The sequence below is a fragment of the Dasypus novemcinctus genome, chromosome Y (genome assembly GCF_030445035.2).
Source record: "Dasypus novemcinctus isolate mDasNov1 chromosome Y, mDasNov1.1.hap2, whole genome shotgun sequence".
NCBI classification, from domain to species: Eukaryota; Metazoa; Chordata; class Mammalia; order Cingulata; family Dasypodidae; genus Dasypus; species Dasypus novemcinctus.
Window position 1 is genome coordinate 31,665,767 of NC_092216.1, and position 27,789 is coordinate 31,693,555.

At 41.5% G+C, this 27,789-nt stretch overlaps 1 long non-coding RNA gene across 3 annotated transcripts in view; it reads left to right on the forward strand.

Annotated features, from left to right (window-relative positions):
• Positions 1 to 1,012: 1,012 nt before the first annotated feature.
• Positions 1,013 to 27,789, forward strand: part of LOC139438411 (uncharacterized) — a 76,487-nt gene continuing 49,710 nt past the window's right edge. For all 3 annotated transcript variants that reach the window (XR_011648087.1, XR_011648086.1, XR_011648085.1), the window contains exons 1-2: positions 1,013 to 1,080; positions 1,798 to 1,883. This is a non-coding gene — a long non-coding RNA (uncharacterized lncRNA). The remainder of the gene's footprint in view (positions 1,081 to 1,797; positions 1,884 to 27,789) is intronic.

The window sequence follows — 27,789 nt, forward strand, 5'->3', positions numbered from 1 at the left end:
AGAGAAACCTATTCCTTGAACAGGAACCAGTCAGGATTTTTGTGGTTCCTTTGCAATGTAGGCACACCTTGTCCTTTTGGATGGCATGGAACTCTACCATCAGCAGGTGACAACTCAGAACTGTGCAGGTGAGAGATATAGTAGAAAGAAAGTGTTCCTTTTAAGCACTATAAGAGCATTATAATTATGAGAGTTTCTTTTTCCTCCACTTCACATTATCTGTATATTTTTTGTTAGGGGAAAGTGACATAACATAAAATTAATGATTTTGACAGTACATTCTGTGGCACTTAGTACATTCAGTATGTTGTGCATAAAATTTATCTAATTTCAGAACATTTTTATCCATTCTGAAGGAAAACTCATAGACCCAAAAGGAGTTACTCCACCTTCCCCACTCCCCTCAACCCCTGCCAGCCATTAATCCTCATTCTGTCTCTCTTTATTTGCATAGTATAGTGGGGGTAGGGGGGTGGGAGCTTCATATTTTTAATGTAACATTTGTGCTCAAGGTAGCGTAAAAAAAGACAATTAAATTAAAAAAATTTTTTTAAGTTTCCATTTATATGATAGTTTTTTGACATTACAGGAATAATCTGTTTGGAGTGATTACACAAGTCCTAAAAGATGAATTACTGATAGTTTGTCCCAAGTATTGCTCTAAAATATTCCAAGTGTTGATTCACTTATAACCATAGCATTTCATAGGTCTTAATTTCCCTTGAAGATTTTCCACTTTAAAATCCTGCGTATCTTGGGAAACTACAATAATTCTGTTCATTTTAACTATTTTTATAATCTTGGGTCCTAGAATCATGACCTGTTAGTTGAAAAGGGGCCAGTAACCATCTGTTTACAATGAGATTCCCCGCTCCCCCCCACCCAGCACACCTCCTGCTGCCCTTTATTGCGCTGCACCCTGAGCTTCTGTGATGTAGAAGAATATTTATCTCACAAGGGGGGTTGGGGCTGACAGCTCCTCCCGGGAGGCGTCCCCATACCTGGCCAGGGGGATCTGCATGGCTGCCAGGCGCTGGCTGGATCTCGGGGGTGGGGAGACCCTCCTCCCGGAGGACGCAGGTAGGGGCCCCAAGTCTAGTGGGACGGGAGCGCGCAGGAGCTCTACGTGCGCGGGTCCGCCTGGGGCCGCGGCAGGGGTGGGGCTTCTGTCAAGGGCGTGGCGGGCGCTTAGCCCCGCCGCTGGCCGCGCAGACGCTTTCCCCACCGCTCAGCCCCGCCCCCTGAGGCCCCGCCCAGCACACGCGCGCCGGCTGCACCTTTCGGACCCTCAGGGGTTCCAGTCCCGGCGGTGTCCTGGTGCTTGGGCCGGGCCGAGGCTCCGCGCCCGGCAGCAAGCGCCAGCCCGGAACCCTCAGGCGGAGCGCATGGTGCCTTCTCAGACGCCGGCCTGCTCCTGGCTCGGAGCTCGGTACCTGTGCGGTACGTGTGCGGGGGCGGCGGGGCGGGCCAGGGCGCGGGACGCGGGGCTGCGGGCGCCGCCGGCATCGCGGAAAAGCGGGCGAGCGGCCGTCCCCGCACTGCGCTGAGGATGCGCCTGGCCCGCGCTGCCGCCAAAGCTCCCGCTGTGCGGTTGGGGGCTGCCTTCACGGGGCCTGCGGGCGGCTGGGGGCCCGGAGCCTGCTTCAGTCTTTGGCATTTTTCCAGACACGGATAACTTGTTTATTCTGTGGAAGTTAGTTGAATGAAATTACCGCCTTAGAGCTGCAGAGCTATTTACGATGTACCACCTTCTCTTATCCAAGCCCCAGTTGATAGGCATTTGTATTTTTTCCCCAGTTTTGACAGCCAGAACTTGCTGTGGGAATCATGGTACAGCAATTTGTCTTGGATAGATATCTCGGAGTGGAACTAGCAACAATGATGTAAGTTTATATATATATATATATATTTAAAGATGTATTTATTTATTTAATCCCCCCCTCCCCTGGTTGTCTGTTCTCTGTGTCTATTTGCTGCATCTTGTTTCTTTGTCCGCTTCTGCTGTCATCAGCGGCAGGGGAAGTGTGGGTGGCGCCATTCCTGGGCAGGCTGCACTTTCTTTCACCCTGGGCAGCTCTCTTTGTGGGGTGCACTCCTTGCATGTGGGGCTCCCCTATGCGGGAGACACCCCTGCGTGGCAGGGCACTCCTTGTGCACATCAGCACTGCGCATGGGCCAGCTCCACATGGGTCAAGGAGGCCTGGGGTTTGAACCGCGGACCTCCCATGTGGTAGACAGATGCCCTAATCACTGGGCCAAGTCCGTTTCCCAGTTTATATTTTTAAGAAACTGACAAAATGTTTCCCAAAGTGGTAGCACCTTTTGGCATTCTAACTAGAAATGTATGAGGGCTCCAGGTTTTCCACATCTTCTTAAACAGTTGGTATTATCTTTCTTGATTTTAGACATTTTACTATGTCTATATGATGTCATAGCAGATTTTAATTTGTATTTCCCTAGTGCTGAAAAGAATTGAATGTTTCTTCTCTGGTGAAAGTGTTATTTACATAGTTTCCCATTTTTAAGTGCTGTTTGTCATTTTTTTTAACAAATCATTTTTATCTATATGTATCAACAAAGCATACAGTTCACCGCACAACCAGTGGTGTTTGGCAGCATCACATAGTTGTGCATTCATCACCTCCATCATTACTAGAGCATTTTCTTAATTTGAATAATAATTTAAAAAGTAAATCCATCACTTCTCCATCTGTGCTTCCTACTGTTCACAGCTCCCCTTTTTGGCTATTCTTGCACAGATACTTTTATTTCCCCTCTGTAAATTGATTTACATTTACATTTTATGTAAATGGAATCATACAATATGTTATATAATATATTTAGTTCATAGCGATCCTCTATTTATTGTATTTATCCTTTTGTGTCTGGTTTGCTTCACTCAACATAATGTCCTCCAGGTTCATTGATGTTGTCAAATGTTTTAGGACTTCTTTTTTTTTTTTAAGATTTATTTTTTATTTATTATTCTTCCCTTCCACACCCCACCCCCAGTTGCCTGCTCTCTGTGTCCATTTGCTGTGTGTTCTTCTTGTTTCCACTGGTACTCTTGTCAGTGACACCCAGAATCTGTGCCTCATTTTGTTGCATCATCTTGTTCTGTCAGCTCTCCATGTGTGTGGCACCACTCCTGGGCAGGCTGCACTTTCTTTTGTGCTGGGTGGCTCTCCTCATGGGGTGCACTCCTTGCACGTGGGGCTCCCTTATGCGGGGGACACTCCTGCGTGCCACAGCACTCCTTGGGAAAATCAGCACTGTGTATGGGTCAGTTCATCACATGGATCAGGAGGCCCTGGGTTTGAACCTTGGACCTCCTATGTGGTAGGCAGATGCCCTATCTGTCTGGCCAAATCCGCTTGCCCATTTCTTCTCAAGTACTGCATAATATTCCATTGTGGGAATATACCACTGTTTATACATTTGTCAGTTGATGGACACCTGGGTTCTTTCCAGAATTTGACATTGTGACTAGCACTGCTATGAACATGAGTGTGCAGATGTGTATTTGTATCACTGCTTTCAATTCTGGGTGTAGACCCATAGTGATAGTGCTGGGTCACTGGCATTTTTATTTATTCATTTCTCTCCCCTCATCCCTGCCCTGCCCCAGTTGTCTGCTGTGTCTATTTGCTGCATATTCTTCTTTGTCCACGTCTGTTGTCAGCGGCATGGGAATCTGTGTTTCTTTTTGTTGCATCATCTTGTTGTGTCAGATCTCCATGTGTGCAGCACCATTCTTAGGCAGGCTGCACTTTCTTTTGCACTGGGCAGCTCTTCTTCCGGGGCGCACTCCCTGCACATGGGGCTCCCCTATGTGGGGGACACCCCTGAGTGGCAGGGCATTCCTTGTGTGCATCAGCACTGCACATGGGCCAGCTCCACATGGGTCGAGGAGGCCCGGGGTTTGAACCACAGAACTCCCATGTGGTAGATGGATGCCCTAACCACTAGGCCAAGTCCACTGCTCTATATTCAACTTCTTTAGGAACTGCCCAACAGTTCTCCACAGGAGCTGTACCATTCTGCATTCCCACCAATTGTGAGTAAGAGTTCCTATCTCTCCACATCCTCTCCAACATTTGTAGTTCTCTGACTTTTTAATTGTGGCCATTCTGATAGGTGTGAAAAGATATCTCTTAGGTATGATTTGCATTTCCCTAATCATTACTCATATTGAACATTTTTTTCACATGTTTTCTTGCCATTTGTATTTCTTCTTTGGACAAATATCTATTCATGTCTTTTGCATTTAATTGAGTCTTTTTTTATTTTTGAGTTGTAACATCTCTTTACATATCATGGATCTTAATCCCTTATTGGACATGTGATTTCCAAGTATTTCCTTCTGCTGAGGCAGCTGCCTTTTCACCCTTTTGACAAAGTCCTGTGAGGTGTACATGTGTTTAATTTTGAGGAGGTCCCATTTATCCATTTTTTCTTTTGTTTTGTGTGCTTTGGATGTAAGGTCCAAGAAACCACCATGTAGCACAAGGTCTTTAAGATGTTTCCCTACATTTTCTTCAAGCAGTTTTATGGTGCTTTCATATCTAGGTCTCTGATCCATTTTCAGTTGATTCTTGTATGGGATGTAAGATAGGGGTTCCATTCCATTCTTTTGGTTATAGATATCCAGGTCTCCCAGCACCATTTATTGAAGGGACTTTTTCCCCATTAACATGGACTTGGTGGGTGTCTGAAAAACTAGTTGACCATGGAGGTGGGGGTTTATTTCTGGACTCTAAATTCTATTATACTGATCAATGAGTCTCTCTTTATGCCAGTGCCATGCTGTTTTGGCTACTGTAGCTTTGTAATATGTTTCAAGGTCTGGCATTGAAATTCCTTCCATGTTGCTCTTCTTTTTTAGAATGCTTTTGGTTACTTGAGTGCATTTTCCCTTCCAAATGAATTTGATAATTGCCTTTTCTATTTCTGTCAAGTAGACTGTTGGAATTTTTATTGGTATTACATTGAGTCTATAAATCAGTTTAGGTTGGATTGACATCTTCATGATATTTAGTCTTAGAGTACATGAACACAGAGTGTCATTCCATTTGTTTAGGTCATTTTAAATTTCTTTTACCACTGTTTTGTAGTTTTCTGCATCTAGGTCCTGTACTTCTTTGACTAAGTTGCTGCCTACATATTGAGTCTTTTTGTTGCTATTGTAAATGGAATTTCCTGATTTCTCCTCTGATTATGCAGTACTACTGTACAAGAACTGTGATTTCTGCATGTGGATCTTGTATTCTGCCACTTTGCTGAACTCATTTCTTATGTCAAGTAGCTTTGTTGTAGACATTTCAGAATTTCCTAAACATAGGATCATGTCATCTGCTGATAGTGCAAGTTTTATGTCCCCTTTTCCTATTTGGATGCCTTTAATTTTTTTTCTTCTCTAATTACTCTAGCTAGAACTTGTAGTACAATGTTGAATAGCAATGATGATAGTAGGCATCCTTGTCTTTTTTTTTTTAAAGATTTATTTATTTATTTAATTTCCCCCCCTCCCCTGGTTGTCTGTTCTTGGTGTCTATTTGTTGCGTCTTGTTTCTTTGTCTGCTTTTGTTTCTTTGTCCGCTTCTGTTGTCATCAGCGGCACAGGAAGTGTGGGCGGCGCCATTCCTGGGCAGGCTGCTCTTTCTTTTCACGCTGGGCAGCTTTCCTCACAGGTGCACTCCTTGCGTGTGGGGGCTCCCCCACGCGGGGGACACCCTTGCGCGGCACGGCACTCCTTGCGCGCATCAGCACTGCACATGGCCAGCTCCACATGGGTCGAGGAGGCCCGGGGTTTGAACCGCGGACCTCCCATATGGTAGACGGACGCCCTAACCACTGGGCCAAAGTCCGTTTCCCAGCATCCTTGTCTTGTTCCTGATCTTAGATGGAAAGCTTTCAACATTTCCCCACTGAGTACAATGTTGGCTGTGGGTTTTTCATATATGCCTTTTATCATATTGTGGCATTTTCCTTCTATTCATACCTTTTGAAGTGTTTTTTTACCAAGAAAGAATGCTGGATTCTGTCAAATGCCTTTTCTGTGTCTATTGTGATCACCATGTGTTTTTTCCCTTCAATTTTTTTTTTTTAAATTTAATTCCCCTCCCCTCTCCTGGTTGTCTGTTTTCTGTGTCTTTTTGCTGTGTCTTGTTTCTTTGTCCGCTTCTGTTGTCAGCGGCACGGGAAGTGTGGGCGGTGCCATTCCTGGGCAGGCTGCACCCTCCTCCACGCTGGGCGGCTCTCCTTACGGGGCGCACTCCTTGCGCGGGGGACACCCCCATGCGGGGGACACCCCTGCGTGGCACGGCACTCTCCACACACATCAGCACCACGCATGGGCCAGCCCCACATGGGTCAAGTAGGCCCGGGGTTTGAACCGCGGACCTCCCATGTGGTAGACGGACGCCCTAACCACTGGGCCAAAGTCCGTTTCCCCCTTCAATTTTTTTTAATGTGGTGTATTATGTTGATGTTTTTTTTTATGTTGAGCTAACCTTGCAACCAGGAACAAATCCCCCTTGGTCGTGATGTGTAAGTCTTCAATAATGCTGCTGGATTCAATTTGTCAATATTTTGTTGAGAATTTTTGCATCTCTGTGTTCATTGAGAGATTGGTCTGTACTTTTCTTTCCGTGTAGTGTCTTTATCTGGCTTTGGTGTTAGGGAGATGTTGGCTTCATTAAAAGAGTGGGGTAATTTTTCCTCCTCTTCATCATGTTGGAAGAGTTTAAACAGGATTGTTGTTAATTCTTTTTGAAATGTTTGGTTGAATTTATCTCTGAAGTCATCTGGCCCTGAGCTTTTCCTTGTTGGGAGGTGTTTGATGATGGATTCAGTCTCTTTAAATATGGTTGGTTTGTTAATTCTTGTATTTCTTGTAGTGTCAGTGTAGGTTGGTTGTGCCTTTCTAGGAATTTGCCCATTTCTAGGTTGTCATTGTTGGCATACAGTTTCTCATAATATCGTCTTTTGATTCTTTTTATTTCTGTGGGGTCAGTCATTACTTCCCTCCTTTCATTTCTGATTGTATTTATTTGCCTATTTTTCTTCTTTGTTAATCTTGCTAGCAATTTGTCAATTTTACTGATCTTCTCAAAGGACCAACTTTTGGTTTTGATTTTATCTATTTTTTTGTTGTTGTTGTTCTCAATTTCATTTATTTCTGCTCTAATCTTTATTATTTCTTTCCTTTTGTTTGCTTTGAGGATTGGTTTGCTGTTCTTTTTCCAATTTCTCTAGGTGTTCAGTTAAGTCTTTGAGTTTAGCGCTTTCTTCTTTTTTAATATAGGTGTTTAGGGCTATAAATTTCCCTCTCCAGACTGGCTTTGCTGTATCCCTTAAGTTTTCATAATTTGTGTTCTCATTTTCATTTGTCTATACATTTACTGATTTCACTTGCAATTTCTTCTTTGATCTACTGATCATTTAAGAGTGTGTTGTTTAGACTCCACACAGTTGCAAAGTTACCTTTTTCCTATCTATTCTTGATTTCCAATTTCATTCCATTATGATCTAAGAAGGTGCTTTGTATAATTTCAGTCTTTTCATATGTATTGAGACCTACAGTGTGCCCTACATGTGGTGTATCCTGGTGAAGGGTCCATGGGCATGTGAGAAGAATGTATAACCTGCTGCATTTGGATGCAGCATTCTGTGTGTCATTACGTCTAACTCATTTATTGTTAAGTTCTCTGTTTCCTTGTTGATCTTCTGTCCAGTTGTTCTGTCTCATAATGTGAGTGGTGTAATAGAGTCTCCAGTGATTATTGTACAGATGCTTGTTTCTCCCTTCAGTTTTGACAGAGTTTGTCTTATGTATTTTGGGGCACCATGGTTAGGTGCATAAATATATCTTCCTGGTGGGTTGTCCTTTTAATTAATATATAATGGCCTTCTCTGACTCATAACTTTTTTTCACTTCAAGTCTGCTTTGTCCAATAATAGTATAGCTGTCCCTGCTCTTTTTTGGTTACTATTTGCATGGAGTATCTTTTTCCAACTTTTTACTTATAGCTGGTTTGTATCTGTGAGTCAAAGGTGAGTCTCTTGTAAGCAGCATATGGATGGCTTATGTGTTTATTATCCATCCTGTCAATCTATATCTTTTGTTTGGTGCATTTAATCCATTAACAATCAATGATAGGACTGTAAATGCATTGTTTACTTCCTACATTTTATTCTTTGGTTTTCATGTGTCATGTCATATTTTGGTGTCTTTTTTCTCTTGGTTATCCTTTCTGCTCTTCTTTTTTCCCTACTCTCCTCCAGGCCTTTCCCTTCTTTTTCTTTCAGGCTCTATGGCTTCCTTATTATTTCCTGCAATTTGGATTCTCTTTTACAAACTCTCTTAGTTTCTGTTTGTGGATATTTTATACTCACCTTCATATTTGGAGGACAGTTTTGCTGGGTGCAGAATTCTTGGCTGGTAGTTTTTCTCTTTCAGTCTCCTTATTGCATCATACCACTGTCTTCTTACCTCCATGGTTTCTGATGAGAAATCCATACTATTACTGGGCATACTATTACTTATGTGTTTATTATCCATCCTGTCAATCTATATCTTGTATGTGATGATTTGCTTGCCTTACTGCTCTCAGAATTTTCTCTTTATCTTTGACTTTTGACATTCTGAATAATATATCTTTTGGAGTATGTCTATTTGGATTTATTCTGATTAGGATAAGGTGGGCTTCTTAGACATGCAGGCTCATTCCTTTTGTGAGCATTGGGAAATTTTTACTATTCCCTTAAATACTATTTCTAATCCTTTTCCCTTCTCTTCTCTTTCTGGAACTCCCATGACATGTATGTTGTTGTCCGTTTTCTGTTGTCATTCATCTCCCTGAGCCTCTGCTCAATTTTTTTTCCCATATTTTTCCTCCCTCTGTTCTTTTCTCTCTTCAGTTTCAGCTGTTCTGTCTTTGGTATCACTTATACTTTCTTCTGTCCTTTCAAGTCTGCCTGAAATTGTTGTAGACCTTTAATGTGTTTTTGATGTCACCTATTGTGTCTTTCATTCCCATGAGCTCAGTTGCTTTTCTGTTCCACATTTCAAATTCTGTTTTTTGCTTGCTCAACGTCTTCTTGATGTCATTCATCCTTTTAGCCATATTGTCCTTCAACTCATGAATTTAATTTTGGAAATTGGTACACATCTTGTTAATTAGTTCTCTCAAATCCTGCATCTCTTCTGGGACTTTGATATATTCCTTTTCCTGGGTTATGTCTTCCATTTTCTTCTTCTGGCTCATAAATTTTTGCTGATTCTAGGCACCTGATTAGTATGTAGTTTACTCAGATGCTCAATTTCTTTGTCTTTTGTTGGGATTTAGTGGCAGGAGGCTGTGTGTTACTGTTGCTCTTTGATTCTTGATTCAACCTGGATCATTAGGCTTGTCCCTGTTAGTTGCTCAAAGGTGTGCTCTGCACCCAGTAATGGGTTGCAGACCTACTTCCTAGGGCCTTGGGAGGAAAGCTATAAAGGTCAGAAAATGCCTCATTTATTTTTTATTTTCTCATATGTACTACCTAGTTCTGCCAACAGATGGCACTCTTTGACAGTCCTCTCAGTTCAATGCATGTTTAGAGTGTTTTTGCTGTAACACAGCCTGGATCAATCTGAAAGGGTCCTACCTGGAGCCTAAGAGCCTTGTAATTTGAACTTTCTTATAAAAAAAGTCTCTAGCCTTCTCTGGCAGCCCCCTCCCATTTTCTGGGTAAGAAATAATTCCACTCCCTTCTCCATCTTCATCAATCAGTCCCTGTTCATAGAGGAGATTGAGAGGGTCAGATTTCTTTACTCTCTTGCAGCCTCCGAAGGCAAACAATGGCAAGGCCTCCCTGGCCTGGAAGGGCCCATGGGACACAACAGATCAAATTTGTGGGTCAAAACCTGAGTCAACCTTAGATCTTGTCCCTCTCTTCCCTGTTTCCTGGGAAGGTACATCCTCAACAGTCAGTGTCAGCTATAAGAAAGGGAGATTGAGAATGTTGGATTTCTCCAGTCCTGTTTAGTGTCCCAAGGTAGACAACAGTGTGGTCCCACTCAGCCTGGAAGGGCTGTGGGACACAGCAGACCAGAACTGTGGGTTAAAAGCTGTCAGCCTTAGGCAGTGCCCCTCTCTCTCCCCTTTCTGGGGATGGTAGATCCCTGGATACCCCTTTGTAGTCAGCTCAGAGGCCTTTGTGTCTTTTCTAATTTTATTTTTAAAAGATCCTTAGATTACATAAAATGTTACATTAAAAAATATGAGAGATTCCCATATGCCCTACTCCCTACACCTCCTACTGTTCCCGACATCACCAACTTCTTGCACTAGTGTGCTACATTCATTACACTTGATGAACAGATTTTGAAGCATTGCAACTAAGCATGGATTATAGTTTACATTGTAGTTTACACTCTCTCACACTCAATTCTGTAGGTTATGGCAGAATATATAATGGCCTGTGTATTAATCAGGCAAAGGGGTACTGATGTAAAATACCGGAAATTGGTTGTTTTTTTAACAAAGGATATTAATTTGGGGTAGGAACTTATAGATAGCAGACCATAAAGCATAAGTTACTTCTCTCCCCAAAGTCTATTTTCACGTGTTGGAGCAAGATGGCTGCTGGCATCTGCAAGGGTTCAGGCTTCCTGTGTTTCTTCCCTTGCAGGGTATTGCTTCTCTCTGGGTTCAGGGTTCCTTGCTTCCCAGGGCTCCAGCTTCAGCATCAAACTGCAACATCGAAACTACAACATTAAGAATGCTTAACTCTGTCCTTTGCCTTGCCTTTTATCTGTGTGTCCCTGCTGATCAAAGGGTGGGGTCTCAATGCCCTTCTGGCACAAGTGCCATAATTACCTAATCAAGTAAACCTGTGAATCCAACATAATTTAATATGCCCCCCCAAGAAAGATCAGTTTCCATACATAATCTGATATTTCTTTTTGGAATTCATCCATAATATCAAAATGCTACAGCCTGTATCTGTCATTGCAATGTCATTCAGGTCTATTCCAAGTCCTGAAAATGCCCCCATATTATACCTCTTTTTCCCTCTCCCTGACTTCAGCACCACCAGTGGCCATTGTCTCCACATCAATGAATAGTTTTTCCACTGATAGAACCACAGTACATCTATAGTAGAACACCAGTAAGTCCACACTAATCTATATTTTATTCCCCAATCCTGAGGATTCTGGAATGGTGATGCCTGCTCTACCTGAGAGGTGACTTTGAACTCATTTGGCTAATAGATGAGACTTTCTTGCTTGCAGTTGTTGACTTTCTCAGTTCCTTGGTATGGTGGTTGTCCATCCTCACCTCCTTGTTAGTTGTCCTGGGTGAGGCCAATGAACTGGAGAGTAGGTGTTACACCTCCACTGAGTCTCAGGGCCCAGCTGACACATGAACCATCCAGAAATTCAAGTCTTTTGGACGTACACCTACCAATTCCAGAATCAACTATAAGTTCAAATAAAAGAGATAAAAGAGGCATGTGTAGAGAAGCACATTTGAGTCCAACTCTGTCACACTTGGGAGCACAAACTCCAAAGGAGGACCCAGTGGCCAGGCATCAATCTCTGGAGCTATCTGCCCTGAACATATGAGCTTGGTATCTCTGGATCCTTCAAGTGTCCCACTATTTGTGGTAGCATCTGCTTCGGCAGTCTATGACATCCTGCAGAGACATTTTAAGTGTAAATCTCTGATGGCTTCCTGGCTTACTTTGAAGTCTCTTAGCTATATAAACTCATGTATCTTTACCTTTCCCTCCCTTTAGTTCAGTGTCCAGTCTCATTCCTGGGAGTCATGTCCCACATTGGGGGAGAAAGTAATGCATTTATATGAGTTTGGCTTAGGGAGAGGGCACATTTGAGTAACATGGAGGCTCTCAGGAAATAACTCTTAGGTATCCTACATCACTAGGCTAAGTTACAAATTTAAGAGCAAAAAGTACATAAGCATAGTCATCAATCTCAAGGGTATATCAATGGGCCATCCTTTTTCACTAGTCTTTGCTCCTTGGGGGATTGTTGCTGTAGCATTAGAGAATGTGGCAGAGTTCCCAAGGATAGGACTTCAATATTCTTTCAGTTATTGTGTGAATCTCTACCCACTGTGGCAATGCCCCATGAACATTTGAACATATTTATATACCTTGTATATATCCCCACATGAACTTCCTTCCATATATCCCCCATCACAGACACCCCACACCAGTCATCCTCCCCTACCATAGGTGTAACCCTTTTGTTATCTAAAACTTCTTCAAAAATGAAGCCAAGAATATTTTCAAATTCACTTAATAGGAAAATGAAATAATAACGAAAGGTTTAAACATCATAAGTAAAATACATAACAATTTAAGAAAACAAAAACTAAAATAGGGTTAAAAAAGGGGTATTTAAAAAATGAAAAATAACCCCATCGGCCATGACCATAACTCCTATGGTCATGGCCGATGGGGTTAACTACCAGGGCAGATGGCCCCTCTTTGGAAATGGTGTTTATGTGTGATGAATCTGGACTCAGATGGGATCTCCCTTCATAAGACTTTCATGCTAATGTGCTGGAGGTGCAGTTAATGTTGGGGTTTAAGATATATTTAGGGGATTTGAATCTCTGGACTGACAATGTGATAGCCAGATCCTGAGCCTCAACAGACTCCAGCACCTACAATCTGATTTATTGGACTTACCACACTCAGCTAAGATGGAGGTGAAGAAGGACAACCACCACACCATGGAGCCTAGAGTGATTACAACTGAAAATGGGAGGATTGCATCCAGCATCCAGGTGGAATCTGAGCCTCCTCTTGACATAAAGGTGCAATGGACACAACCAATCCAGTGTCCACATAGAAGAGGTGGCATTGGATTGGGAAAAGTAGACATAATGGACAAAGGGTATGGGGAAAGGCAGGAAGAGATGAGAGGTGGAGGCGTCTTCGGGACATGGAGCTGCCCTGGATGGTGCTTCAGAGGTAATCACCGGACATTGTAAATCCTCACAGGGCCTACATGATGGAATAGAGGAGAGTATGGGCCATGATGTGAACCAATGTATATGAGGTGCAGAGGTGCCCAAAGATGTACTTACCAAATCCAATGGATGTGTCATGATGATGGGAACGAGTGTTGTTGGGGGGGGGGGAGAGGGGGGGTGGGGGGGTGGGGTTGAATGGGACCTCACATATATATTTTTAATGTAATATTATTACAAAGTCAATAAAAAATAAAAAAATTAAAAAAAAAATGAAAAATAGTTTAAAAATTAAGTTTTGCCTTTCATCACTGTAATATATGTTATCCTATATGTACAGTTACATTTTCTTCCATTACTTCCCAGTATTTTACCTTTTTCATTTTGTCTTCAAAGCAGTTTTAGGTCATGTAAAGTCATACAGAATATAGGGGACTCCCATATACCCAACATCCCCCCCCCTTTTTCACCTTTCCTTTTTAAGAAACTTTTTTACATATGGATGGTACATTTGTTGCAACTGATGTACAAATATTAAAACATAGCTGCAAACTATGGTCAGTGGTTTCTATTATGGTTTACATTTTAGACCATATAACTTTATGCATTTTTGATGAAACTTAACATGGCCTATATCCATCATTGCAAGATCATACAGAACACTTCCTTTGCCCCCTTAATACCTACTCTTCCATTGATCCCTTTCCTCCCTCTCCCTCCCCTCAGGACCCACTGTGCCCACAAGGCTTCACTCCTTGAAGGACAAGATTTGTAATTCTTGCAACAATGCTGATGGATTGACACAGTAGTCTGTCCTCCCCTATTAGGAACCACCCATACTCTCCAGAGACACACTCCCCTGTGTTTGAGAACATATCAAGACTCCCCTGTATGGGAGTTTAACTCCTTTCCACTCATTATGTGGGTCTCCCCCACTGATCCAACACACTATGACAAAAGCATCACTTGCACCTTCTCTAGAAGACTACTCAGGTATGCCCTGTTCTAAATGTACCTCTATCCAGCACCCTAAACCAGTAGCCCTTCCTTGTCATATTGCCAAAACAATTTTCTCAGCATTGTAGTCTCAACCACATAGCTGCCAATCCCCAGTGTTCACCTGCTACCTTCCCCAACCCTTCCCCCATTTCCATGGACCATCCAACCCATCCCCTTACCCTAGCTCCCTGTCAAGCTTGTACCACCCAACCCAATAATATCCCTACACCCCTGTCATATCCCTTTACTGCACAACTACTCACACCTTATCATAGATTTCACCCCTATGGGCATTGGGTCACAATCTTCTCCCTTTCTATTTCCTGTAAACCTATCTTCCAGACTCTAGCTCCCTGAGTTGGCTCACTTAACTTAATTCTTATCAAAGAGGTCATGTAATATTTGTCCTTCAATGCCTGGCTTGCTTCATTCAACATAAGGCCCTTCAGATTCATTCATGTTATCCCGTGTGTTGTACTGTATTCCTTCTTACAGTTGAATAATATTCCATTGTATGTATAGACTACATTTTGATTATCCATTCATCTCTTAGTGGGCATTTGGGTTGATTCCAGTTTTGGCAATAGTGAATAATGCTGCTATGAACATTGTTGTGCATAATCAGTTCTTGTCTTTTTTTTTCAGTTCTTCTGGATATATACCCAGCAGTGGAATTGACGGGTCTTATGACAGAACTACAGTTAGTTTTTTGAGGAAATCCCAAACTGTCATCCAAAATGGCTGGGCCATTCTACATTCCCACCAGCAGTACATGAGGGCATCCATTACTCTGCATCCTCTCCAACACCTTAGTCCTCTGATTTCTTTAATGTCCACCAGTCTGATAGAAGTAAGATGGTATCTCATTGTAGTTTTGATTTGCATTTCCCTAATAGCTAGTGATGTTGAGCCTCTTTTCATATGCTATTTAGCCTTTTTTATTGCTTCTTTGAAGTGTCTGTTCAAATCACTTGTCCATTTTTAAAATGGGTTGTTTGTCTTTTCATTTATTTATTTTATTTTTAAAGATTTATTTAATTCCCCCCTCCCCCGATTATCTGTTCTCTGTGTCTATTTGCTGCGTCTTGTTTCTTTGTCCGCTTCTGTTGTCGTCAGTGGCACGGGAAGTGTGGATGGCACCATTCCTGGGCAGGCTGCACTTTCGTGCTGGTTGGCTCTCCTTACGGGGCGCACTCCCTGCGCATGGGGCTCCCCTACACGGGGGACACCCCTGTGTGTGTGGGGGCACTCCTTGTGCACATCAGCACTGTGCATGGGCCAGCTCCACACAGGTCAGGGAGGCCCGGGGTTTGAACCGCAGACCTCCCATATGGTAGACGGACACTCTAACCACTGGGCCAAGTCCCTTTCCCATGTCTTTTTATTTTTGAGATATAGGATTTCTTTACATATGCTGGATATTAGGCTCCTATCAGATATTTGGTTACCAAATACTTTCTACCATTGTCTTTTCACTTTCATCGCAAGCTTCTTTCTGGTGCAAATGGTTTTAATTTTGAGGTGGTCCCATTTATCTATTTCTTTCTTTTGCTTCTCATGCTTTGGGTTTGAAGTTCATGAAGACATTTCCTATTACAAGGTCTTATAGAAGCTTCCCTACTTACCTTCCAAGGTCTTTATGGTCTTGGCTCTTATAATTAGATCTTTGATCCATCTTTAGTTAGTTTTTGTATAAGGTGTGAGATGGCTATTCTTTTGGATATTCATATCCAGTGTCCAAGCACCATTTGTTGAAGAGGCCATTCTCTCCCAGTTGAGTGGGCTTGGTGGCTTTGCTGAGGATCAAATGACTGTACATGCCATGATCTATATCAGAACTCTCAGTTCAGTTCCATTAGTTATTAAGTCTGTTCTTGTGCCAGTACCATGCAATTTTGACCACTGTAGCTTTGTAGTATGCCTTAAAGTCAGGTAGTGTGATTCCTCCAATTTCATTTTACTTTGTATGTCTTTGAATATTCAGGGACTCTTGCCCTTCCAAATAAATTTCATAGTAAGTCTTTCCAATTCATTAAAAAACGCTGTGTTTTTATTGGGATTGCATTAAATCTGTAGATTAGTTTGGGTAGGACAGACATCTCAATGATATTTAGTCTTCTTATCCATGAGCAGGGAATATTCTTCCATTTATTTAAGTCTTCTTTGATTTTCTTTAACAGTTCTTTGTAGTTGTCTATGTATAAGTCATTTACTTCTTTAGTTAAATTATTTCTAGATATTTGATTTTTTTAAGTTTCTATTGTAAATGGTATTTTTTTTTTCTTGATTTCCTCATCAGATTGCTCATTATTAGTGTAGAGGAATGCTACTTATTTTTTTGCATTATTCTTATAACCTTTGACTTTACTGAACTCATTTGTAAGTTCTAGAAGCTTTGTTCCTGAGGGCTTTCTCTGTATAGGATCGTGTCGTCTGTACATAGTGAAACTTTTTTTTTCATAGTGTAACTTTTACTTTAAAAAATATATATATATATTTATTTATTTCTCTCCTCTTCACCCCCCCCAACCCCAGTTGTCTGTTCTCTGTGTCTATTTGCTGCATCGTCTTCTTTGTCCGCTTCTGTTGTTGTCAACGGCATGGGAATCTGTGTTTCTTTTTGTTGTGTCATCTTGTTGTGTCAGCTCTCCGTGTGTGTGGCACCATTCCTGGGCAGGCTGCACTTTCTTTCACGCTGGGTGGCTCTCCATATGGGGCGTACTCCTTGCACGTGGGGCTTCCCTACACCGGGACACCCCTGCATGGCACGGCACTCCTTACGCACATCAGCACTGTGCATGGGCCAGCTCCACATGGGTCAAGGAGGCCTGGGGTTTGAACCTCGGATCTCCTATGTGGTAGACAGATGCCCTAACCACTGGGCCAAGTCCACCGCCCCTTTTTACTTCTTCCTTTCCAATTTTGATGCCTTTTAAATCTTTTTCTGGCCTCAGTGCTCATGCAAGTACTTGTAACACAATGTTAAATAAGAGCAGTGACAGTGGACATCCTTCTCTTGTATCCAATCTTAGATGGAAACCTTTTAGGAGTTCATGATTGTCTATGATTTAGCTGTGGGTTTTTCTTGAATACCTTATATTATGTTGAAGAAGTTTCCTTCTATTCCTATCTTTTGGACTGTTTTAATCAGGAAAGGGTGTGTTTTGTCAACTGCTTTTCCTGCATCTGTAGAGATGATCATGTGTTTCTTTTCCTTGATCTCTTTAGGTGGTATATTTTATTGATTGATTTTCTTATGTTTAATGCTCATTGCATACCCAGGATGAAACCCATTTAGTCATGGTGTGTAATTTGCTTGATGTGTTGTTCAATATGATTGGCAAGTATTTTGTTAAGGATTTTAGCATCTGATTCATTAGAGATTGGTCTGTAATTGTCCTTTCTTGTACCATCTTTGGGTTTAGTATTAGGGTAATGTTGACATCCTAGACTGAGGTAGGTTATGTTCCTTCTACTTCTATTTTTTGGAAGAGTTTAAGCAGGATTGGTGTTAGTTCTTTCTGGAATGTTTGGTAGAATTCACATGTGAAACTGTCTGCTCCTGGGCTCTTCTTAGTTGGGAGGTTTTTGATGACTGATTCTATTTCCTTACCTGTGATTGGTCTATTGAGTTCGTTTTTCTTCTTTCACCAGTGTAGGCTACTTGTGTGTTTCTAGGAATTTGCTCATTTCCTCTATATTATTCTTTTTGGTGTATAATTTTTCAAAGTATTCTCTTATGATACACTTTATTTCTGTGGGGTCAGTGGTGATTTCCCTTTCCTCATTTCTTATTTTATATATTTGCATCTTCCTTTTTTTTTTCTTTGTTAGTGTATCTAAGGGTTTGTCAATTTTATTGATCTCTAAGAACCAGCTTTTGGCTTTATTTTTTCTAGTCTTTTCTAATTTTCTATTTCATTTAGTTCTTCATTAATCTTTGTTATTTCCTCCATTGTACTTCCTTTGGGGTTAGCTTGTTGTTCTTTTTCTAGTTCCTCCAGGTGTGCACTTAGGTCTTTGATTTTAGCACTTTCTTCTTTTTCAGATCAGCATTTATGGCTGTGAATTTTCCTCTCAGTACAGCTTTGCTGCATCCCATAGGTTATGCTATGTTGTGTTATTTTTTCATTCATTTCAAGGTAATTACTGATTTCTTTGCAAATTTCTCTTTGACCCACTGATTGTCTAAGAGTATATTGTTTAACTTCTATGTCTTTGTGCCTAATCTGCTTCTCTGCCCCTTGCTGATTTCCAGTTTCAGTCCTTCGTGATCAGATAAGCTACTTTGTGTAATTTTAGTCTTTCCAAATTCATTGAGAGCTGTTCTGTGGCCTAGCATATGGTCTATCCTGGAGAATGATCCATGTGCTCTCAGAAAGATTGTATATTGCACAGTATTTGAGTGTATTATGTGTATGCCAATTAGGTCCAGGTCCTCTAATGTATTATTTAGGGTCTTTGCTTCTTTATTGATTCTCATTGAGATATTCTGCCTAATGGTGATAATGGTGTATTAAAATTCCCCAGAGTAATTATAGAGGCATGTATATCCCCACTTAGTTATTTCCCTTGTTTGTCTCATGTATTTTGAGATTCCCTGGTTTGGTGCATAAATATTTATGATTGTTCTTTCTTCTCAATAGATTTCTCCTTTTTTAAATATATAGTGTCTTTTTTTGTCTCTTATAATAGTTTTGCATTTAAAGTGTATTTTGTGTGTTTTTAGTATAGCTACTCTAACCCTCTTCTGATTATTGTTTGCATGTAAAATTGCTTTCCATCCTTTCACTTTGTCTCCTTGCATCCCTGGGTCCTTGATGAGTTTATTGTAGACAGCATATGGATGGTTCATATTTCCTTATCCATTCTGCCAATCTGTGTGTCTTGACTGAAGAGTTTAAGCCTGTAACATTCAATGTTATTACTGTCAGGGAATTACTTATATTAGCCATATTTTTTTAGACTTATATATGCCATATGTTGTTTTTATTTCACTTCTTATCTTTTTATTCTTACAGTCTCCTCCACCTCTCTCCTTTTTTTCCCTTTCATCCTAAAGAACTCCCTTTAGTATTTCTTTTTTTTTAAGATTTATTTTTTATTTTCTTTCTCTCCCCTTTCCCCCCAATCCCCACATTGTCTGCTCTCTGTGTCCATTTGCTGTGTGTTCTTCTTTGTCTGCTTCTGTTGTTGTCAGTGGCATGGGAATCTGTGTTTCTTTTCATTGAATCATCTTGTGTCAGTTCTCTGTGTGTGCAGCACCATTCTTGGGGAGGCTTCACTTTCTTTTGCACTGGGTGGCTCTCCTTATGGGTGCACTCCTTGTGCCTGGGGCTCCCCTATGTGGGGGACACCCCTGTGTGGCACAGCACTCCTTGTGCACATCAGCACTGCATGTGGGTCAGCTCCACACAGGTCAAGGAGACCCGGGGTTTGAACCATGGACCTCCCATATAGTAGATGGACACCTTATCCCCTAGGCCAAGTCCACTTCCCTCCATTTAGTATTTCTTGAATGGCAGGTTTCTTATTGACAAATGCTGTTAATTTCTCATTATCTGTTAATATATTGAAGTCTTCATTTTTTGAATGCCAGATTTTCTGGATAGAGAATTTTTGGCAGGAAGTTTTTTCTTTTAGCACCTTAACTCTGTCATACCACTGCTTTCTTGCCTGTATGGTTTCAGATGGGAAATCAGCACTTAATCTTTTTGAGCTTCCCTTGTATGTGATGGATCTCTTTTCCCTTGCTACTTTCAGTATTCTCTTTGTCATGAGCTTTGGACAATTTGACAAGTATGTCTTGGGCAGAGGTGTTGGGATTTATACTTTTTGGGTTGTGCTGTACTTCCTGGACATGTACATCCCTTTCCCTCAGTAGGGTTGGGAAGTTTTCAGCCATCATTTACTCCAGCACTCCTTCTGTCCCCTTTTCCTTCTCTTTTCCCTATGGGATGCCTACAGTGCATATGTTTCTGCAATTCAAATCCTTAAGTCCCTGCTGGATTTTTTGTCTTTTCATCCTTCTGTTTTGCTATTTGATTTCAGATGTACTGCCTTCCTCATCATTGAGTCTTTCCTCTGTCTGTTCACATCTGCTGATTTGTGCTTTCAGTGTATTTTTGATTTCCTGCATTGTGCCATTAATCACCATCATATCCATTATCTTTTTATGTATGTATGTTTTCAATTTCTTCAGTATATTCTCCCAGTGTCTTTTTTTAAGATTTATTTTTTATTTATTTTTCTCCCCTTCCTCCCCTCCCCCAGTTGTCTCCTCTCTGTGTCCATTTGCTTTGTGTTCTTCTGTGTCCACTTGTATTCTTGTCAGTGGCACCAGCAATCTGTGTCTTTTCGTTGCATCGTCTTGCTGCATCACCTCTCCATGTGTGTGGCACCACCCTGGGTGTGCTGCACTTTTTTGCACTGGGCAGCTCTCCTTATGGGGTGCACTCCTTTTGCATGGGGCTCCCCTATGCAGGGGACACTCCTGCATGGCACAGCACTCATTGCACACATCAGCACTGCACATGGGCCAGCTCATCCCATGGGTCAGGAGGCCCTGGGTTTGAAATTTGGACCTCCCATGTAGTAGGCAGATGCTGTATCTGTTGAGCCAAATCCACTTCCCCCTGTTTCTTTTTAATATCCTCAATCTCTTCCTTCACTTCATTAAGTTGACTCATGATATTTGGACATCTTTGATTAGTTCCATGTTCTATATTTCTTCCTTTTTTTCAATTTGTTCATTAGCCTGGGCCATGTCTTCCTGTTTCTTAGTATGGGCCATACTTTTTTGTTGGTGTCTAGGCATGTGTTTATCTTGATGGGTTTATTCAGTTGGTTAGCTTCTCTTTCTGCTCTAGTGTTTTATTTTGTTATTGTTTTTGCATGTTGTAAGTTTTCACTTTGACACTTCATTCGTCTTATTGTATTTCCTTGTCTGTGTTGTCTTGAAAAAAAATATGACCAGAGGAAAGGAAAGAGATAAGAAGAGGAAAAGAATAATAATAGCAGTAATAATAATAAAAGGTAGAATAGGGGTCATACAAGACCTAGGAAAATAAATACTGCACATGAGTGAAAAATCTTAAGGACAGTGGAATAAGTTTTAAAAAGTGGAATAAAAAAATGAAATGAGAAAAAATAGAGAAAAAGAATGAATTAAAAGCCTGGAATGATGAGTAGATAGGTGAAAAAGAAATAAAAAAATTTTTTAAATTGAAGACCAAGCAAAATAGGCAAGGTGCATGAAAAAGAACAGAAAACAGAAGATAGATAAATGAAGGAAAGAAAAGAAATTATGTAGGTAGAAAAAAATCAGTAAAAGTAAAATTGGGGGGACAAAGAGAGGGGAACACCACACACACACAAAAAAAAACAGCAGCAATGACAACAACAAAACAACTGAGGAAAGACAGCCTTCTCTTTAGGCCCCTAAGGAGCTTCTCAGGCTGCTGGTGTTCATCATTCACCCTGCAGCCTACCTTCTGCAGGCAGGTGATGGACCCAGTTTTAGTGATTAAAATTTAAAAAGTTAAAATAAAGAAGGGGGACTTTTTTAAAGCAAAGAAATAACAGGTCCAAGAGCACTTAAATCAGAAAGAATGCCAGCATATTCCTTGTTATAAACTGCTAGCTGATGCCTGATAACCAGTTGGGTCACACCTTAGACCAGGGGTCTCATAAATGCAAGGCAGAACTCCCTCCACTGAGCTAAATTGTCTCCTTAAGTTCACGGGTCTTTAGAGAGCTAGGTGCCACCTTCCCCAGGTGTTTGTAGACTTCTGTACTTGCTAGAGTCCTGCTGATAGGCGGTTGTGGCCAGCCCCTCTCTAGTCTATTGGCTTTCTCTCCTCAGGAGGGCATCTGGGTGTGACAGCCTTCCTGAGGGGATCCCGCCTCCCCTCTCCCAGGCAGATTTGGGTTTCTTCCAAGATTCCAAGGGGCCTGAGCTGGCCAAACTCACCACAAAGAAACCACTGTGCAGCATCTGCCAGACCCCTCTTCCTCCCAGGGAACACCCCTCCCCAGTCCCTTGGCAGCAGCAAGCCAGGGGCCATGTGGCTACTTGCTGGGATTGTGGGGTACATGTGCAATTCCCAGTCACAGGGATGAGCAACTCCTGGTTTTCTTCTTTATCTTTCCAGTACCTTCCAGATGACTCAGAGCACCTTCCTGTTCTATAAATATCCAGAGCCCCTCCTTTAGATAGGTACCTGCCTTCTGGGTGCTTTTTTTTTTTGTAGGCTTGTAAGTCTCTACCTGCCTTCTTCATTCCTTTTCCTGGCAGTCTTCAAGGCTGTTTTTTGGGGGGAAGTGGGTTTGGCCCAATGAATAGGGTATCCACCTACCACATGGGAGGTCCACTGTTCAAACCCCAAGCCTCCTTGCCCCATGTGGATCTGGTCCATGCACAGTGCTGATGCACATAGGGAGTGCTGTGCAATGCAGGGGTGTTCCCTAAGTAGGGGAGCCCCACGTGGAGGGAGTGTGCCCCATAAGGAGAGCCACCCAGCACAAAGAAAGTGCAGCCTGCACACACGGAGAGCTGACATAACAAGATGATGCAATAAAAAAGAAACAGTTTCCTGGTGCTGCTGCTAAGAATAGAAGAGGTCACAGAACACACAACGAATGGACACAGCAGACAAATGGGGGCTGGGGAGGGGAGAGGAAAAAAAATCTTTTTTTTTAAGTTGTTTTTTGATGTTTGGTTCTAGAATATCCTCCCAGTTGTCTCTATTCCCTTTTCAAAAAAATGCTAGACCCATAGGAAAGGAAAGAGGTAAGAATAATAGTAATAATAATGCAAAAAACTTAAAGAGGAACTGCATAAGAGCTAGGAAACTAAGGAATATAAGTAAAAAACCATAAAAAATACAAAGGAATAAGAATAAAAAGAGTTGGAATAGAAAAAATTAAACAAGAATGAAAATAGAAAAAAATAGAATGAATTAAAATGCCAAGCACATCAGAAGACCGTAGAAGGAAAGAGAGAAAATGAAAAAATGAAGACCAAAGAAGAACTGGTAGAATGAAAGAAAAGCAACAGAAGTCAGAAGGCAGAAAAACAAAAGGAAGAGAAATAAAATAGGTTGAAAAATAAGTTTAGAAAAAGGAACAAAGAACAAAGAAAACAAAAGAGTAACAAAGAAGCCACCCTGGAAGAGCAGCCTTCCTTCTTAGGCCCCCAGAGACCTCATAGGCTGCTGGTGTTCATCAGTCAGTCACCTACAGCCTGCCTTCCACAGGTGATGCATCCAGTTTTACCAAGTGAAATAAAGGACAAAGAAAAAAATCCAAGAAACAATTAAAAAAATAATAGAATCTCAGCCTTATGTCCCTATCATGAGGTGCTCGCTGTGTGCCTACTCTCTCTGGATCCCTTCACTCAGGAGGTAGGTACCAGGGTTCCAACCAGGCACCTACATGCAAGGCAGGGGCTTCTTGTGCTGCAGCAGCTCTATGAGCTAAACAGGCTTTTGGAAGCTTGTCTGGTTCTTCCTGGCCCTGTTTCCCTTAAGAGTTGGACTTTCTAACAGCTTTCAGGGGCTGGGCTAGTTGGGTGCCCATCCCTGCCCCTCCTTGATCAAGTTCCTCTCTCCCAGGGTGGCTGGGTGTGACAGCCTGCCTAAGCAGATTCCCCCTCCACTCTCCCCAGGGCCACCTCAGTGCTGGCTGACGTCCTCCCTGAGATTCAAAGGGGGCTGAGGTTTCCAAACCCACAGAAGAGAAACCACTGCCCACCCTGCAGCAAACCTGCTTCTTCCCAGGGAATGCTCCCTCCCCCTCAGCTGGCCTTTGAGGGCCAAGGGGTCCATGGAGGCTATTTGCCTTGAGGGTGGGGCTTGCCCACCACCTTTTCCAACCACAGGGGTGAGCACCTCACAGTTTTCCTTTGAGCTCTTTATCTCTTTGTCCACTTCCCTCCTGAATGATGCCTGCTGCCTCTTTTCCTTGGATTCCCAAAACAGCTTACTCAAGTTAGGCCCCTGCCCCCTCTCTCCCATTTTTTTTTTCAAAAGAGATGAGCAGTACCCACTTCCATCGACACCATTTTCCAGATTAGTGCATCTACAAATTTTTAATCTGCTCAGTGAGTGAAAGGAAAACATGAGAATTATGTCTCCCCATGTAGAGAAAATCAATAAAGGGCTAGAAAGTATAAATTTAGTGGAAATAGAAATTCTGGAGTTGAAAAGTAGAATGATGTGAGAACTTCTCTAGAGGTGGTCAACAACAGGTGTTTCCCTGACAAAAGATCTAAACAATTCCCTCAGCAGCCTGGAGTGTGCACCTTCCTATTTCAGTCCTTCCTCTCCCAGATCATGTGCACTTCAAAAGATGTAGCAGTGAGACCTTCTAGTTTTCTTATTAATTTTACCGGTCACTAGTGATGTTGAGTGAATTTTCATACCCTTGCTCATGCTTAACTCACTGCAGATCCTGTGATTTAGCATATAAAGAGGAGGGGACTTGGTCAATTATTGTGTTTTCAGAGACCTCTATTTCCTTCTGAGAACCAAAAACTGCACCCAGCCTGAATGAAAATACGCCAGTGGAGACACAGCTCTGTACTCAGACATATTCCACATCCTTGCCTCTGAGTCCCCATGAAATTTACAGGAAAATTTTGTCCTCCATTAACAGGGAGAATTAGGACTCAAATTTCTGTGAACCCCAATATCCCCCAGAGAATCCCACATATTCCTACCCAAGTCAACCAGATCTCAATGAAAGCCCTCCTCATATTATATAAATTAGTCTATCACAGTCTCACAAGGGAGAAAGGTGATTGTTTTCTCTATTAAAGATACTTATTGAAGCTATTTAAATTGGAGAATTGGTTTTTCCATTTCTGTAAACAAAAATGGCTGCTGGGATTTTTATAACTATTATATTGAATCTGCAGTTCCCTGTGGGTAGTATTGATATTAGAACAATACAGTCTTATCATTGTTGAACAACGGATGTCTTGCCATATGTTTAGGTCTTCTTTAGTTTCATTCAGTTGTTTGCTAGTGTTCATGTGTTTTATCCTTTCATTAAATTCATTTTAGCTATTTTATTTGTTAGCAGCTAATTGAATGGACTTTTTTTTTGCTGTGCTGTTTAAATGAAAGTGACTTTTGTGCCTTTATCTCCTACTGTGCAAGTTTGCTTAATGCCTTTATTGTTGCATTAGTATTGTTGTGGCTTCTTTGGAATTGTGTATTTAAAGGAGTATGTCATCTATAGGGATAGCTTTCCTTCTTCCATTCCAGTATGGATGACTTTATTTCTTTTTCTTACCCAATTGCTCTGGCTAGTACAATGTTGAAAAGCAGTGATGAAAATGTGTTAACTTATCTTGTTCATGAACTCTTGGGAAATATCTTCAGTATTTCACTATTGAGTGTAATGTTAGCCATGGTTTTTTTTTTTAAAGATTTATTTATTTATTTAATTTCCCCCCCTCCCCTGGTTGTCTGTTCTTGGTGTCTATTTGCTGCGTCTTGTTTCTTTGTCCACTTCTGTTGTCGTCAGTGGCACGGGAAGTGTGGGTGGTGCCATTCCTGGGCAGGCTGCTCTTTCTTTTCACGCTGGGCAGCTTTCCTCACGGGCGCACTCCTTGCGTGTGGGGCTCCCACACGCGGGGGACACCCTTGCGTGGCACGGCACTCCTTGCGTGCATCAGCACTGCGCATGGCCAGCTCCACATGGGTCAAGGAGGCCCGGGTTTGAACCGCGGACCACCCATGTGGTAGATGGACGCCCTAACCACTGGGCCAAAGTCCGTTTCCCAGCCATGGATTTTTTAAATGCAGCTGTGAACAGAGTAGAATGACTTCCACAAATGACCATACACGTAGTGAGCAGCACAAAGTCTCCAGATTATAGGCATCCTGTGAGTGCATTTCTGAAATCCTGGAATGTGAGTTAGTTGTAGGATACCTACATTTTTGTGGTTTTGAAGAACTTAATTCTTGCTAATGTCCATATGTTCAAGGTTTAATAATAAGATCATGATACTATGCCTGAAATATTTTGATGTGTTCTTAAATTTTAAAAATTCAATAAACCCTATTAAATGATTTTTTCTTTCCTCAGGTTATTCATAAAATAGTATTTTAATTGGAGTAAGAACAAGTATTAGCCAGAATCCTTGAGGACCATGTGTGTGTCTGATGATAGGTATCAAGCCATTTGGTGGTAATATTGTAGTCCAGATATAAATGATGCTGAACCTATTTGATTATGTATCTAAAGCAATAAATAATTTTCAGAATTTGCTGAATATGAACCATGATTGCTAACACCAAATGTGTATGTAAATAGATTCATTTAAAACTAAATAGAAAATAACTGTAGTCATAAAATATAAAAAATTAAAATCTAATGATTGTAGGAATACAATACATTAAATATACAAAAACAAGACTAATTCAGAAATGAAATATAGTATAACTTATTGAAATAACGTATACATATTGCTTTTGAATATATATAGACTTTTATAGATCATTGATTTTGAAAATCTATAGACGTATAGAGAATGACTAGATTTTGGCAACGCGGTAATGTTTCTCAAGAGAGGAGTACATGTAAAAGGAACATTCAGTAGTCATGTGGAGAAAGAAAATAGACAAGAAAAGGTGCAGTAGAGGTAATGAACTGAGTGAAGACCCTTCTTGGAAGAGTGGTGGAAATATAGAATCTGAAAATATCAGGAAGAAAGCTTCCATATTTTAAAATATTTCATAAAACATGTAGAAAGAGAAACAGAGCTGTATTGTTAGAAAGCTATTTTCAGTTTCACTTCTGTCTATGAAATTTTTTAAATCATGAAAACCAAGAGAAAAAACATTGTTATTTTCAAGTATCAAAGTAATACAGGGAGAAAAGGAGTAGGTGCAGAGTAATCCACAACAAATGAATGAAAGCTCTTTGTCATGATCTATATTATGTACTGAAGTATACTTTCTGAAAAGTAGAGAACAGGCATTAAGAAAATGAAATAATACATGATAAGATATCATAAATTTAAAAAAACTCAAAAAGTGAATGAGAAGAAATAAGAAAAATGGAAATACAGCTCAAAATTGAAGTATAATCTCTTAAGAAATAGGGTGACAAGATAATGCTTAAGTAGATAAAGTGAAAAGCTGAAAGGGCTGAAATATTTAATGAAGAATGTTAAAGATTGAAGAAAAACACTCAGAAGTTGAGGAATGGTTCCGATGATCCACTAGCTGAACCCTGGGTGCCTGAAGCAGGAAGTGGGTGGGGCCATCCCCAGTCTGGAGGCCTTGGGTGGGCCCTGAGGTCTGGGTGGGTCCTGTACATGGGCAGTGCTGAAAGCTGCCCCAGCCCTCCCTCCCATGATGCTCAGCTCCAGGCTGCAGGCCTTGACAGGTGGTGTCCAGGCTCCTTCAGCCTGGCCTTTGGTGATGGCTGTGGCTGCTCAGGTGCTAGGCAGCCTTGAGCTCTGTGCCCTGGGAATGTTTGCAGGAGGTGTTAGTCCTGTGCACTGGGGAGGGTGCAGACCTGTGCTGAGTCTCATCCTTTAATACTGGACCTCCTGCTGCTGGAGCGGGAGGTGGTGCATTCATCTGGGTGGAGCTGGGGGACTCCAGATCACTGATTTGTCAATTAAAGAAAGTCCATGAACTGGGTTTCCACAGAGCCGTTTAACAGATGGATGAGCTCCAGGATGACTGTGTGCTCCCCCTTGTTGAGGGCAGTTCTGGTTTATGTCCGTTGTCCTTCCTTTTCATGTCACCCCCTCTCACTAAGAGTATCCTGATGTGACTTT